This window comes from Canis lupus, chromosome 1 (assembly GCF_011100685.1).
Source record: "Canis lupus familiaris isolate Mischka breed German Shepherd chromosome 1, alternate assembly UU_Cfam_GSD_1.0, whole genome shotgun sequence".
Taxonomy (NCBI): domain Eukaryota; kingdom Metazoa; phylum Chordata; class Mammalia; order Carnivora; family Canidae; genus Canis; species Canis lupus.
Window position 1 is genome coordinate 58,646,695 of NC_049222.1, and position 15,648 is coordinate 58,662,342.

At 39.0% G+C, this 15,648-nt stretch overlaps 1 protein-coding gene and 1 long non-coding RNA gene across 3 annotated transcripts in view; both read left to right on the forward strand.

Moving 5' to 3' along the window:
* The window catches only part of SLC35F1 (solute carrier family 35 member F1), a 387,573-nt gene that overhangs the window by 78,015 nt on the left and 293,910 nt on the right, over positions 1-15,648 (forward strand). The gene's annotated exons all lie outside the window — the stretch shown is intronic.
* Positions 7,082-15,648, forward strand: part of LOC111096073 — a 109,013-nt gene continuing 100,446 nt past the window's right edge. For both annotated transcript variants that reach the window (XR_005353819.1, XR_005353820.1), the window contains exon 1: positions 7,082-7,192. This is a non-coding gene — a long non-coding RNA (uncharacterized LOC111096073). The remainder of the gene's footprint in view (positions 7,193-15,648) is intronic.

The following is a 15,648-nucleotide window of genomic DNA, read 5'->3' on the forward strand; positions in this document are numbered from 1 at the left end:
GATTCAGAGTGGCAGCTGATAGTTATAATTTCCCTTGGTTAGAAATGGTTAAGTGGATAGCTTCCATTTTTGGGGCACTTGAATTATTTAAGAACATTTTTTTTAAGCCATCAGGTGAGATTTTTTCTCCCAAGTACCTCTACTGATAGATATTTAGTGAAGGACTAGAATTTTGAATCATACAGTTTGGAGTCAGGATTATTTTGTCTAGAAAGTAACAAAATGTACATATTAAAGGTACTTCTGGATTATTCTGGAGGTCACTAGGAAGTATGAATAGTCTTATAAGAGTCTCACGCTTGGGTGAGTTTGTGCCATATGCTTCTTCTCTCCCCTTGGGGTGAAATGTCTTCTTTAGTTTATTCAGCAGTAAATTTCCAGTACAAGTCACTAGGTAACAGAAGAAGTATATTATTTCAATAATTTTAAAATTCAGAAAAGAAATAGGACATTTTGGTGTAGGAAATAGTGCAGCTATGACTTGCTTGGATTTACATCCCATTTGGAGTTTACAGAGGGATTGTGTGTATATCAGCTCACTGGTTCTTCAAATTAATCTGTGAGTAAGTGCCTACTGTGTGCTGAGCTCTGCTGGGCATCAGAGGACATATAAAAGAAGATGAAGAGATAGCTTTTGTCCTTTTAAAACCTGTGTTCTTGCTTTTCACGGAGAGTTAGAAGCTAGTGACATTAATAGAAGAGAGTTACACGAGGGCAGGGTCTGGAAGCCCAGACCAAGCTGGGGTAGCTGTGCCTGTATATTAGCTGAAGTTGGGGTGTCCGTCCCAACCACCCAGTCTGCTGGTGGTTCTGCTCTACGTCTTCAAAAATGACCAGGACTTGGGAGCACTTGGGTGTCTCAGTAGTTGAGTGTCTGCCTTCGGCTCAGATTGGAATCCTGGGATCTTGGGATCCAGTCATGCATCAGGCTCCCTGCAGGGACCCTTCTCCTTCTGCCTATGTCTTTGCCTCTCTCTGTGTCTCTCATGAATAAATAACTAAAATCTTAAAAAAAAATAACTAGGACTTGGTGAGATTTGGTCAACTTGTGGGTGTTATTGATATTGTCCCCCAAATATAAAAAATAGAGTATAAAGTTATCAAGTAAATGGTTTGGTGACTCAATTAATTTTTTTCTGATTATAAAATTAGGTGGACATTCTAATTGTAGACACGATTGAAAATGTAGGAAAATATAAGGAGGAAAATAAAAATCATTTGTAACTAGGACCAGATCAAGACATTCAGGGCAAATCAAGACATTAGCAAAGAAGAGAAGAATAAAGTCCCTTCAATACATGTTTGTATTTCAAAGTGAAAATGCTACTAAACCGTGAAGTAAATATAAGGAAGTCCAACCATGTTCTGATTTTTCTCATAACTAATTCATTGCTTTTTCTTTTTTAATCATGAAGTTCTTTCAGAAAAAAAAAAAATTGTTGCTTTTGCTTTGCTGGTGCCCTAGTCCTCCTGCTAGCCCTCCCTCCTATAACCCCAAAATAATACCTCTTCTTAGTTTCATGTATATTCTTCTAGAATTTTCTTATATAGATACAAGCAAATTTTATACTTAAGTTTGGGTACTGAACATGTAGTTTTAAAAATTTTGAGTTTTCACTTACTACATCATAAGGCTATTTTCATGCCATTAAGAAATCTCTGAAGACACTTTCAGTGTCTGAGCCATAGCTATATTTAACCAGTCTGTGAATGTTTCTGGTTTTATATGCTTAAATAAAGTTCTATGAACAGCTTGCTACATACATTTTTTAATCCATCTCTGATTTTTATTAGTTGTCTGGATCCGGTTTATGTGTCTGCCAGCAAATCTGTCTTGGTACCCTTAACAATCCAGAGTGGTATTATTTTTAAAAGGAATAATAAACAACTTTTCCCATTTGATAGAAAAAAAATAGTATCTTTTATCTTACACTTATTTGATTAGTAAGCAGAATAAATTTTTGCATGTATTTACAGGCTGTTTTAAAATTTGTCTATGTCTATTGACCATTTTTCTCTCACGACATCAAAAATTTTAGAAGAATTATGTGAAGGATACAAAACTTTGGAAGATATTTGTTGGAAATATTTTATCTCTGTTTTCTTTGCCTTTTAATTTAATGGCATATTTAGTATAGAAAGATTTAAGTTAATTTGGCTAAATATATCATTATGGTCTTCTGAATTTGTTCATTATTTAGAAAACCCTTCCTCGTCCTAAGGACTGATATCCAAGTAGATATTTTTTCTAGGCTTAATGTTTTTCCCTCTTTTTAACTTCTTGTACATCTTCTGACTAATATTTTGCACAAAGTATTTTTTATTTCTATCAGTGATACGACATCATTGTATTTGAAACGTTAAATTCTTGAGTTTGGGAGTTGAGAGAGAATGATCCAAAATGGCAACCCAATGAGTCATCATTCCTAGTCTTCTTATTAATATTCTGAAATCTTCTTCTGTATATGAAGCAGGTGTGAACAAGGCAACCACACCTTAACTTTTCCTCTTCCTTTCCCCTTTCTTTGCATTTATATCCCTCATTGCCTCTTCTCTTCCCCTAATTATGTGATGAAAACAAAATCTATCTTCTTTCTTCTCTGCTAGAAACCTGTGAAGACCTGGTCACAGAGAAGTCAAAGTTAGAAATCTGATTACTTTGCACATAATATGCCTTTCTGATGGGCAGAAATTACTCACTTTTGTAGCTGAGATATTTGCTATTTAGCTCTACTTATTTTCTGGTGAGAGAGATTTTTTTTCCATGGGCTGGCTTAAAGTTTTGTGGTTTTTTTTTTTTTTTTTTTTTTTTTTTAATGCAACCAAGAGGCCATCAGAAGTGAAAGATTTTTAAAGCTAGAATGGTGCAGAGTAAAATTCAATTTCTTATTTTGAGATTAATTGATAGTCTTTCTAGGAGTCATCTGTGTTTCTGAAGAGTATTTTAGTTTCATTAGCTTGATCCCTCTACAATCTATATCAGAAAGATTAGAATTTTTGCAGATGGCAGTGGGCCATGCTTCATTTCTGGTCAAATCACATCATAATGATACCACTTATTCATCCATAAAAGCCTGTGGAAGTGCACTGAACATCTGCACATAATGCAGCCATTCATGCAAAGAAAGCCGAGGACCCTGTTTATCACAAGGGATCTGCGAGCTTTCTCTTCCTGTTCAGTCTGTCTCAGGAGTTTCAACTGTCCTGGGAGAGAAGTGCCAACAGCCCATTAGCCTGATGAGCCAATCCATAGAAACATGCTCTCTGTGCCCTCGCAGATGCCTGGCCAGAGCTGGGACGCAGCCAATATGCATTTCGTTCTGGACCCCATCAGCATCATCTTCCTTCTTTATCCCTTTACTCCCCAAACACTGACTGCTTGGACATATGGCTTCCTATGGTAATGTTTAGTGTTAATCATCCGTTCTGCATAAACTTAGCCAAAACAAATTTGAAATTTTTGAGATTAGCGCAATTCCTTAAACAGATGCTGTTACAGAAGTACTAGTTCAGGGATCCCTGGGTGGCGCAGCGGTTTGGCGCCTGCCTTTGGCCCAGGGCGCGATCCTGGAGACCCGGGATCGAATCCCACATCGGGCTCCCGGTGCATGGAGCCTGCTTCTTCCTCTGCCTGTGTCTCTACCTCTCTCTCTCTCTCTGTGACTATCATAAATAAATAAAAATTAAAAAAAAAATTTAAAAAAAAGAAGTACTAGTTCAATGCAAAGCATAATAATAGTTCTCTATCTTATTAAATGTATCTGCTTGCTGTAAATATGCTTTCATTTGTCCAGTTAATTGATTTTTATTGAGCAGATACTGTGTACCAGGTAATATGGATATAGCAGTGAATGAGGAAGAAGTTGTTTTATATCCTCCAGTATAATTCAAGTACAAGAAAAGACTCTCGACTAATCCTTTGAGAACTTTTCTTTATTATTTGCTGAGAGAACAGTTCAGCTTTTAAGCTTTCACCTGTTTGTAATTATTGCATAATTTAGATCAGAGCCTTAGGAAAAATCTGGAAATCTGAGAAGTGTCCCTTCTGACAGTGTCTTGAACTCATTCAGTTTTAAATAGCTTTCTTGTTTTCGTAACTGAAATGTATTTTACATTGACCCATAACACACTCCCTAATCCATGTTTGTTGTAAATAATGGTGATGCAGTGGGTAGGTATTTACAGTTCTAGGATAAGTCCAAATGTAAGTGTATTAGTTTTTGTTTAAATCCAAGCATATTTGACACATACCATTATATTAATTTCAAGCATATAATGTATTCATTTTCTATTGCTGCTGTAAGAAATTATCATAGATTTAGTGGCTTAAAAACAACATAAATATGTTCTTTCACACTTCTGTGGGTTAGAAGTCTGAGTAGACTTGTCCAGTTTCTCTGCACTGGGTTTCATGAAGCAAAGATTAAGATGTCAAACGGCCTGACTCTTGTCTGGAGGAGCTATGCTTATTCAGATTTTTGGCAGAATTCCGTGACTGTGGTTGTAGGACTGAGGTCCCAGTTTCTCTTCCTCTCTCAGCTCTCAAAGACCACCTGCCTCCCTTGTCACATTTTTTGCTTCCATCTTCAAACCAGCAATCTTGTATCTCTTGCAACTTTACATTTTTAATCTCTCTGACTTTCCCTTCTGCTGCATCTTTCTCATTCCAGCCAGAGAAAGCTCTCTTAAAGACTCATGTGGTTAGATTGGTTCTACCTGGACAATCCAGGATAATCTCCCAATTTCAAAACCTGTATTAATTTCATCTAGAAAGTCCCTTTTTTTCCATGTAATACAACATTTTGATGGGTTCCAGGGATTAGGATATGAACATATTTGTGGAGCCATTTTGCCTTCTACAGCTTTCGAGGACCTCCTCGGAAGAACTCTTTTTGACTCTTCAGATCCTCACCACAGTGCTCTGAGATGGGTACTATGTAGCCCACTTTTGTAGGTGAGGAAGCTGAAGTTCAGAGAGGGAGGGTACTTGCTTAAAGCCTTGCAACTATTAATGTTGCCATTGGAATTTGAATTCTGTCTCCAAAGCTACTGTGTTTCATCTGTGAAAATAAAGTAGTGTAAAATATTTTTGATTCATCAGGTACTTGTCCATTGATATAATTAAATGATTTGGTAAAGGGAAACTTCATTAGAATGTTTTGGACTCTGCAAAAAGCTAAGATGGATGAGAAGACATATGCGTCTTCTTGAATAATTTCTGCATCAGACATTTACATTTCTTGTTTTTTTTTTTTTTCAATTTTCAGGCAAACCATTAATACAACTTAAAACATTATTATGGAATGAATACTAATGCCTTGCCAGTGGTATATTTGTCTTCTTAGTAGATGGTCTAGTCTGTAAGTCAAATTTGATAACATCAGCACTCTTTGAATTAGTACACTTTGAATGTAGCACCTGTGACATTTTACCTAATGTGGGAGTCGGCTAGGCAGTATTTCCAACTCTCCAGCCTCCTCCAGCCTGAGATTCCTTTCACAACTAGGATATAACAGTGTCACAGAATTTGCTATTTTTTTCAAGGCAGTCGTGTTTACCAGTGGATAGCTTTAATAGTCATTTATTTTTTCATGAAATAAAAATCTTGCTTCTGCCCTTTTCCACCACTGATCTTTATTATGAAGTTTGGGAAAAATTTCTGAGATAGTTCCCATTAGGAAGACAATCAGACAAATATATCCAAATGTTTTGCTAAATACCAGTGATGGCCTTTGGGAATTTCATTCAAATTCAGTTCATTGAGGGTAAGGGTGTTGTCTTGTGTACCCAGTATGTAGGGGTTGACACGTGGAAGTGCTAAATAAATATTTATTAAATGAATGAAGTGACAGAGGGATGATGATTTACATTTTTCACATATACCAAGGGGAAATATATTTAAGTTCTGTTTAAGAAATGAGCAGATACCTTTTATTTGGACATTTTGATAGATTGGGTGGATTGCATTGTATAGAAAGAGTGTATGTAATTTTTATTTTTCACAAAAGGAGACAACTTATTGTTGAATAAATTTTAAAAGAAATAAAACCTCAGTAGGGGGGATTCCTTAATGCCATGTCCTATATGTAGAGAAACAAGTGTCCTCCATGGCTAAGGCAACATTGCAAAGACTAGTGTGGACATTTATAGTGTATGAATAATCGCCTGTTCGACATGATTTTTTCTGAAATCCCCATAGGTAAAAACATGAAAACTCTACACTTATACTTTTTAAATGAAAATTCAAAGAAAACATTGCAGTGTTAAGATTCTACAATGATTTTAGCATGGATTTTTGAAACCCAACGGCATTAGAGTAGTGCAAAAGCAAACATTTGCACGATTGTGCTAAATAAGAAGAATTTCTTTTTTTCCAGTTTAAATAATGGCTTTTCCAGATCTTATTAGACCATGTCTCAGGTGACTATTTGGTATGAGAGACAATGTCTAGACACATGCAGAAACTTAACCTTTTTCATGATGTGAGAATTTTCAAACCGTCTGGAAGAAAAGTCATAAGAGTTAAGAAAAAAGTAATATCAGAAATAAGATACCCAAAATTATTTTTGAGAACTTCAAACAAATTTGGCAGCCGTTCCTACAACTCTAGACATGCTATTATTAGATCAGTTTTATATTTTCCAGTAATGTATGCATTTTGGAGGTTGCTTCATCTCTTTGCACCATAGCTGTGAAGCCAGTCTTAAACATTGTTGACATTTCTGCACACAATATCCAGATTCTGCTAGTAAATCAACTAGCAGACATACTGCAAACGAATTTGCTTAGGACACAGAACCATGGTGAAATGCAATGAGGTTGTCTGCAATTAGGTTTGGTTATAAAATTATCCATGGAATTTCAGTGTAAAATAGAGTAGGATACATGTATGATCTTTCAAGGCTCCACCACATTAAAATTCCCTTTGCTGTGGGATGACTAAGTCCCTGTATGTGTGAGAAGGTTAAGATAGCTCTTCCAATAAACCCAGAATAATGAAGCCCCCCTCCAAAAATAACAAAAAGAAGATTGTTATATGGTCCCAAATTCCGTAGACTTAGTTAATTCTGTAGTTACCATGGTAATGTCATGGAATGCACAGGCCCAGGTGCAGGAAGTTCCTGTTGGTCCTGGACCTAGCTCCTGTGGCAACCTACAGGCTCTGGTGTCTGGATGGGTTTCATCCATGAGGGTGAGTGATTCAGGTGGATTGTCCTTCATGTGGTGCTATCCCACTTAGAGGTCTGGGCCCTGGTGTGCCTCTCTTTATTCTGGGTATGAGCTATGGGCATGCTGTTCAGATGTTGAGACAGAATCATAGAGAGAGAAAATCTAAATAACTCAGTTTTCTCATCTGTAAAATGGAGGTAATCACAGTGCCTATCCCATGAAGATGAAATGAATTAATACATGTAAATCCCTGAAGTTATGCTTCATGCCTAACTTTATATTAATGATTTTACATTTTTTTCTTAAAGAAGGCACTCCAAGTTGTATAAAGCATCAGGTCCCACAGAATCTGGATCTGCCTTGCCTGGTGGGCAGAGGCAAGAAGGACAAAGTCACTGTTCCCATAAAAGAGGAGAGAGCCATGACTTGCTCAGCCTCGGTATCTTCATTCATAAAATGAGGATAATGACACTTGGCTACCTCGCAGGGATATTGTCAGGCTCCAATAAAGAATGTCTGTGAAAGTAACTTAAAAATATAAATTATCAAGCTATTATTATTATTTACAGCTTTTGTATGCAAGTCCTGTATTTTGCAAACAGAGTAAGCAATCTGGATATTTATACAGCAGGTCACCTTCTTTTTGTTATATTTTTGCTAAGCATTCATTTCTTTTTGAAAGACGGTGATTGCACAAGATAATTTAGGTGTCTGGAGAACGTTATTTTGAAGTTATTATTTTGTTCACTAAGAAATCTTGAAATTGAGTGATCCTTCTAAATGCTCTTATGGAGATAATATCAGCAGAAACTTTCAGGGTTCCATTTGGCATCCAGAGTTTCTATTTTATCACAGAGTTTTAGCACTGATTGAAAGTGCTTAGTTCAATTGTGAATATTTTGCTTATCATCTGAGACTTAAATCCTTAGGACACATGCTAAGCATTTGGGACACAAAGTTCTAATCATACTATAGAGTCCTACCATCACCTAAAAGTCCGGTAAACTCAATTCAAAATTCTTTCAACAAATTTTATTGAGTGTGTGCTATGTCTCAGGGATGGGTCTAGTTGGTGAGCATATAAAATGAAAGAACATACAGCCCTTGCTCTCAGGGGGCTCAAAGTCTAGGGTGGAGAAACAGACAAGCACGTAACAATTAAGCAACTTGATGGATGTTGTGGCAGAGGTATTCTCAGGTGTTAGAATATGACAAGAGAAGACTCATCTGACTTAGACTGGTGGGTCTGAGAAGGGTTTCCAAAGAAGGAGACACAGAGAGACATTTGAAGTCTGAGCAGAGGATGGTGAGACAGAGAAGGGGAGGAAATGCCTGGAGGAGTGGAACGGCCCCCTGTTTTCAGAGGACTTCCGGTAGCATGGTCCCAATATGTACATGCCTGTTCACAAGCACGGTTGTGCAGCAGAGAGAAAATAGGCCTCAAGAAGCCTTCAGTGGGATGCTTAGGAATTTGACTATTACTCTAGAAATCATGGAAGCCACTGAAAGCTGTATTCCCTATCCCTGTTGACAAAACCACTTTTCCCCCCAGTCACATAGATTTGAAACTACTGTGTCTTCTTCTCTGTTCTTCTCCAAGCCATTTAATAACTCTCCTTTTAATCCATCCTTCATGGTATCTCTAGACATTCCCTAGTCTTACTATTTAGCCCTGTTTTGGGCTCATCTTCCCTTGTGTGGGACCACTGCGGGTCCCCCTGAAGGCTCTCCCTGCCTCCCTGTTTTCGTGTCTTCCAGCCTGTTCAGTATACCTACCCACTGACAAATTAGTCTACTTCAACCACTTGGGCTTCTGAAGCCTTTAGCAATTTTCTGTAACTCATGGTATTCCTCCAAATACAATAAGTAAATAATTGACTTGGATTGGAACGAACTAAAAACTTCTTCACTTGGCCCGCCAAGCCCATAATGCAGCATCAGCCAGCCATCATCCACCATTGACTCCACTGCCCTTCTCTCCCATTCACACCCTCTGATCCAGCCAGGTTGGCTCCCCATGCTCCTCCCAGCTCTGTCACCACACTGTCCCTGTGCCTCGCTCCCTGAGGATCATTTCTTCCTCTCAGTTTCACTTGCTGCCTCTGCCACACGCAGCCCAACACATCTTGGCTCATACATGCTGCCTAAAAATATTAATTATTACTGTAAGTTACTATTTTATAATTACTTTTGATTTCTTCAAATAAATTTCAAATTCCTTGAGGGGGATGTTTGCAAGGTCATCCATCATGCACTTAGGACATTGCATGGCACATGGAAGACTCAATAAATTGTAATTCTTATCCTTAGTATCATTTTTGGGGTTTGTTTTTTGGGATATTGCTTCTTTGCAACCCTAGAACAACTAGTAAAAGAGGCCCTCAAAGAGATGTGCTGTCCCAACTGAGCAGCTTGCTCGTCATGACTATGAATGTCTGGCAAATTGTCGAGAGTTAAATAATGAAAAGGTTTCCCTCCTGCAGTCTGAACGTTTTTAAAGTGTCTGATTTCAGGCATGGTCTTAGAACATTTTTATTGTTAGAGTGCATCTTTTATTATTAAAAATTTGATACTCGTTGCAAAAATTTCCTAAGATGTGAAGTATACACAATAAAAACCAAATATTCTTCTGGATCCACTCCCCTGAATTCACTCCCAGAGGTAACTCCTGAAATGAGCAGTGCTCCAACTATTCTGCTACATGTATGGTACAGAATAGTAACTTTTTTTTTTAAGATTTTAAAATTTACTTTAGAGAGAGAAAGCACACACATGCATGCACGGGTAGGGGGAGGGGCAGAGGGAGAGAGAATCTCAAGCACACTCCCTGCTGAGCTTGGAGCCCAACGTGGGGCTTAGTCTTGCACCCTGAGATCATGACCTGACCTGAGCCAAAATCAGGGACCCTTAGGGACCCTAAGAGTGGGGCCCTTAACTGCCTGAGCCATGCAGGTGCTTTGGTACACATAAGGCACTGTAGATTTCTGAAGTATATACTCAGTCATCAAATAAATATGTTCACTATTTTTTTAATTCCCATGGGTGTAGTGACTTTATAGTAGCCCCATTCATTATTTGATGGCTGTGTCCCATAGCAAGTATAACTGAGTATTAAAGGACAGTTCAACCATTGTAGCCTGGAACCCATGTGAATTTAACTTCTCCAGCACTCTACTATTCACATGATTTCATAAGTGTGCTCATGATTCTTTCCTCTTTGTATGAGATTGCTACTGGTGAGTAACAAATGACCATGAGATTAGTGACTTAAAACAGCACCCATTTATTATCTTGCATTCCTGTGGGTCAGGAGTCCAGACAGGTTTTAAGTGGGTTCTCTTCTCAGGATCTCACTAGGTCAGGCTGCAATTCTCGATGGGAGCGTATAGTCCTCTTCTCAGATCACATTGGGGAATTCAGTTCCTTGTGGTTTTAGGATTGATGTCCCTGTTTACTCTTGCCAGTTGTTGGCCAGAGGTCCCTTCAGAAACAGGAGACCCACTGCAGCTCCTGTGGTCAACACATGCCTTTTCACCACAGAGATGGTTTCTCTCTTTCAGGGTAGCAGGAGAGCATCTCTCTGACTCCCAGGCCCTTCTGGCCTGCTGACAGTCATAACCATAACCTAGTAGGGTGATGACTGTCCCATCAGATGCATGGGCTCCTCCTGCACTCAAGGGAAGAGGGTCATGTAGTGCCTGCATATCAGGGAGCTAGAATTTGAGGGGGGATTTTGGAATTCCCCGATGTATGACATCGGGATATTGGTGTCAATATTTAAGTTAAGGGATCCCTGGGTCACTCAGTGGTTTAGCGCCTGCCTTCAGCCCAGGACCTGATCCTGGAGACCCAGGATCAAATACCACATCAGGCTCCCTACATGGAGCCTGCTTCTCCCTCTGCCTCTCTCTCTCTCTCTCTGTCTCTCATGAATAAATAAAATCTTAAAAAAAATATTTAAGTTAATTGCAGGTTCGACATTAAAAACAAAGCAGAGGCTGGGCCATGAGGAGGTTTACTACCAGAGGTAGAGTATGTGCCCACCTTCCTTATGTGGCACTCATGGGTGGTGGTTGTGAGCTGGGCCAGCAGCCTGACCTTATGGGAGCACTTTAATGCTTTTGCTGAAATAGTCCAAGGATGAAAACTTAGCTCACAGTTCAGAAAAGGGTAAGAGAACCTTTTCTGGAATTTACTTAAGAGGAGCAGAATTTAAACTTACATTCAATGCTAGCAATAGACCAGATTAGGCCTAAGCAGATGGCCAGTGACAAGTGCAGATGGTAGCAGCCTCCGATTGAAAAGTCTGTCTATTGCTTCGGGGAATAACAATCTTTAATATTTTTCTTCCACTGTCCAAATTCCCTCTGGAGTTGCTTTCTTTGTACCTTTCCTCCGAATCTGGCTCTTCTGCTCATGTTTTCATTTCTGTTAGTAGAAACTAAAGACCTATCTGAAGAATTTCAGATGGCAGTGTCATAGTTACTGAGCATACCACATTGGAGATCTTAAAATACTGATAGCCCTTAAAAATATGTGTTGTCACAGCACTTATGTGCTGCCCCGAGTGCCATTTATCACTTCCTGTGTGTGTAGTCAGTTAACAAACAACAAATCAAGGGATACATACATGGTGTTTGGATTTGATGCACAGAAATATTTCTTTATCCTACAAATATTTTCTGAGTGCCTGTCGTGTGCCAGGCACTGTGCTCATGGTCGGGATGCCTCAGAGAACAGGACAGATCTGGCTCCTACCTTCAAGGGTAAGGGGTAGAGAGATTGGGCAGGCTAATGAGAGCCTAAAGATCCTTGTGTTCTTTTATTCTCTAAAATTAGACATTTTGCTTAAGTGTTACAGATGGTGAAATGAGAGTGTATCAAGGAATCCAGGATACTTGTGGTTAGGTAATGGGCAGAGTCACATGAGTAATGAAATTCCATCTCTCCATTTTTGAATCTAAGGAAAACTCAAAGGAACTATTTTAAGAAAATAAAATAGGTATGAAGACTATTAAAATCACTGATCTGCTCTTCTTTTTCATTCCTGTGCCCTGCACTAATGTAATTAGACAGTTTTGCCCAGGTTCACAGAGCTGATTAGAGGCAAGGCAGCAATTTGACTCCTCCTAGTCCAATCATCTTTTGACTATAGCTCCATTAAATACTTTAACATCCTCCATTCATTCTTCTTTGCCATTTTCTAGAGCTCTTATAATTATTCACTTGGTAAAACCACGTTTAATACAACAACCTCAATTCCTCAGTATAAATTTTATTCTCATTTTCTTTCAAGATTGGTAATCCAAATTGCGCCAGCCATATTTTTGGATGTTTTCTTTTAGATTTATGTTCCATCTTTGTCTACTCAAGGGTAAATCATCCTAGCATCCAGCTGCCAGACAAAGGAATTTTGTTGTTTTATTGAGAAGGAAGTTTGCATGGTGGAGGAGTGAGCATTTGGAAATTTATTGACTGCGTATTTCACAGTTGACCCCTGAAGGTAGAAACTGTTACCAAACTAAACCTAAGATCGGCTCTCTGTTGCTCAAAAGACCAATGTTCAAGAGACAAATGTTGGCAGAAAGGAGTATGAGCTTTACTCAGGAGGCTGGGGAGAAGGTGGACTCTTGTCCAAGGGGCTACTCCAATGTTTCTGCCTGGCCGAGGAGTTTTTAAAGGAATTTAGTCAGTTAAGGGAGTGCAGTGGTCTGTGACATTTCTTGATTACGTGCAGATTGATGATGCCAGCTCTAGATGTGATCTCAGCACTCAGAGGTTGTGGAAGAAGTTCTAGTTCCTTGGTGCCCAGGGGGATTTGCAAGAATGTCTGGTTCCTTGGTACCCATGGGTTGTGCAAGAGTACTCTGTTCTTTTTGCAAAGGAGGGCAAGATCTACAGATGCGCAAAGGGAGGTCAGTAAAGTCATTTGTGTGACCTTAAAAAAGAAAAACATTTTGCTAGAAGATTGCTGGGCTAATCAGAAAGCGGAAGGGTCTTCAAATAGACTTGCCTGGCCCCTGTGGTCTGGGAACATTCTGGTCCTTCATTCCCCAAGGTCAGTGGTCTGCAAATTTCAAAGAAAGTAAATTAGTTCTATTACAGATCAAGGTCCTTAAGTCAGCAAGTGAGGAGTGTGTCAACTGGAAGCAAGTTAACCCTTAGGACCAGCTGGCATGTTGTTACACAACCATATATGTACGGGATGCTTATGCTCTTATTTGGGATTCTTTTAAAAATAAGATTCACTTTTTATAGGTGGAAATTATCTAAAAAGAAAATCCTTCCTAACTAAAATTAATTTTGATAGGACAGAGAAGAGTGCTAATTCCACAGTTGGACATAGAAAATTTTTCCTCTGTGGTCCAAGAGGGTTTTTGTATCCTGGACCTAGATGTTTTGATATAAATCTTCTATTTAAGTGCTTCTTATTAGTTTGTATTATTTCCAAATAGCAATGCCACTTGTCTGTATCTCTGCCTCCTCAGTAATAGATGACAATGATTTGTTCAGTATTAATGCACTGTAAGGATTAATTAATTTTTTGTGCAATGCTCTTAAACATATTTCTAGAGCTGACTAGTACACACTTGTGGTCAAGACAAGAGAGTATAAAAGTGATTTCTAATATTTCAAGAATTAACTCTTACTATTTTTTAAAGATTTTATTTACTTATTCATGAGAAAGACATATAGACAGAGGCAGAGACACAGGCAGAGGGAGAAGCAGGCTCTCCATGGGGAGCCCGATGTGGGACTCGATCCCAGGACCTCGGACCTTGATCTGAATCAAAGGCAGACGCTCAACTGCTGAGCCACCCAGGCACCCTGAACTCTTATTTAAAATTCTTATTATTATTTTTTTTTTTTACCATTTATTAGGCCATATCAATAAGTAAATGCCAAAAAACATTAGCCTGTTAACATCTACAAAAGTTCAAAAATGCCTATGGTTCTGTTAGGTTCAGCCCCCTCCTGTTGTATAAAACATGTTACTCTTCAGTGCTTTTGTTACTGTTTTTTGGGGTTTTATTTCTCCTCCAAGAAACTCAGAATCCTTTAACCAATCTTGTGATGTTCACAGCAATTCTCTCAAGACCAATGTGAGGTGAGCAGACGTTATTAAAGAAAATAATCTCTCACCTCACTGATCCCCAGCTTCAAGAATGACATGTGAAAAACTCAAAATAACTTCCATTTTTCCCCAAGGCACGCAAACACCTGGATGACCAAGCAGTATGTTCTCAGGGAGTTCTTGTTTGGAGCTGATTTGGGCTCCCCATGGGACATTTGGCAGTGTCTGGAGACCTTCCTGGTTATTAGAACCAGGAGAGGGATTGCTATTGGCATCTAGTGGGTAGAGGCCAGCGGTGCAGCAAACATCTTCCAATGCACGGGACAGCCTGCACAACATAGAATGATCTGGCCCACAGTGTCAATAGCACTGTGTTTGAGAAACTTTGATATAGGCAAAAAAGCACTGAGCCAAGAGCCAAGAGATAACGGATATCTCTATTTGGTCTCTGCTTTTTATAAGCCCATCAAAAAAAAAAAAAAAAAAAAAAGAAAGAAAAGAAAAAAGAAAAAAAAGAAAGAACAAATTACTTTGCATTTTTGAAGTGAGCACTTTTTTCATAGCATGAGGTCTTAAAAAATGATGTTCGTATTGTAATGTTAACAACAGTCCACAGCATGCATGGACTTTTAAGAAAAAGTAAGGAATCTGGAAGGAAGGGATTTCCATAATATTATATGTCTCAGTATTATCAGAAGTAATATCCTATTACTTCTAACATCCATGACCAAGATGGGGAGGAAGAAGCAGCAGAGGCCAAAGAAAAGGAGAGGAAAACAAGGAGGAAATGTGTAGTTATTCATTTACATAGTGAGACTTGTGATACTTTTTGCCTCGTACGAAACTTAGCAACTGTCATTTCAAGGATCTTCCTCCTAAATTGGAAGCTCTCACAGGAGACAGCAGGTGGGGACAGGAAAACAACAAGAGAAAAAAAAGTAAATAGAAGAAAAGACCCTCTGGCTCCATGACTGCGAGAGTCTTCATGGCAACTGCAACGGAAGGATTGGCAGGCTGTTGGCCAACCTTTCCCAGTCTTGTCCTAATCTGGCAAACCTTAGCTGAGATGCCATGCTTGGCGTGGGGGCCCAGCATCACTGGAGGATCCTGCTGCTCCTGTACTTACTTGGACTTGCTAACTTGCTAAGTGGTTCCTGGCAAATCGCTTAACCTCCCTGAAGTGAGATGCAGCTTCACCTCATTAGTTGTCTGTAATTGCACAAGAATGGTGAGATCTGGCAGGAATGCGGAATTTGGAGGTAGCTGCCATTTTACAGGTGTTTTTACTCCATATCATCACTCATTAATAACATGTCCAACTGCCAGAATGGAAGTGAGTGCTGCTGTTCCAAACTGTCAAGCACCCCACTTACGTGTAAAATCTTCTATGTTGTTCACAGTAG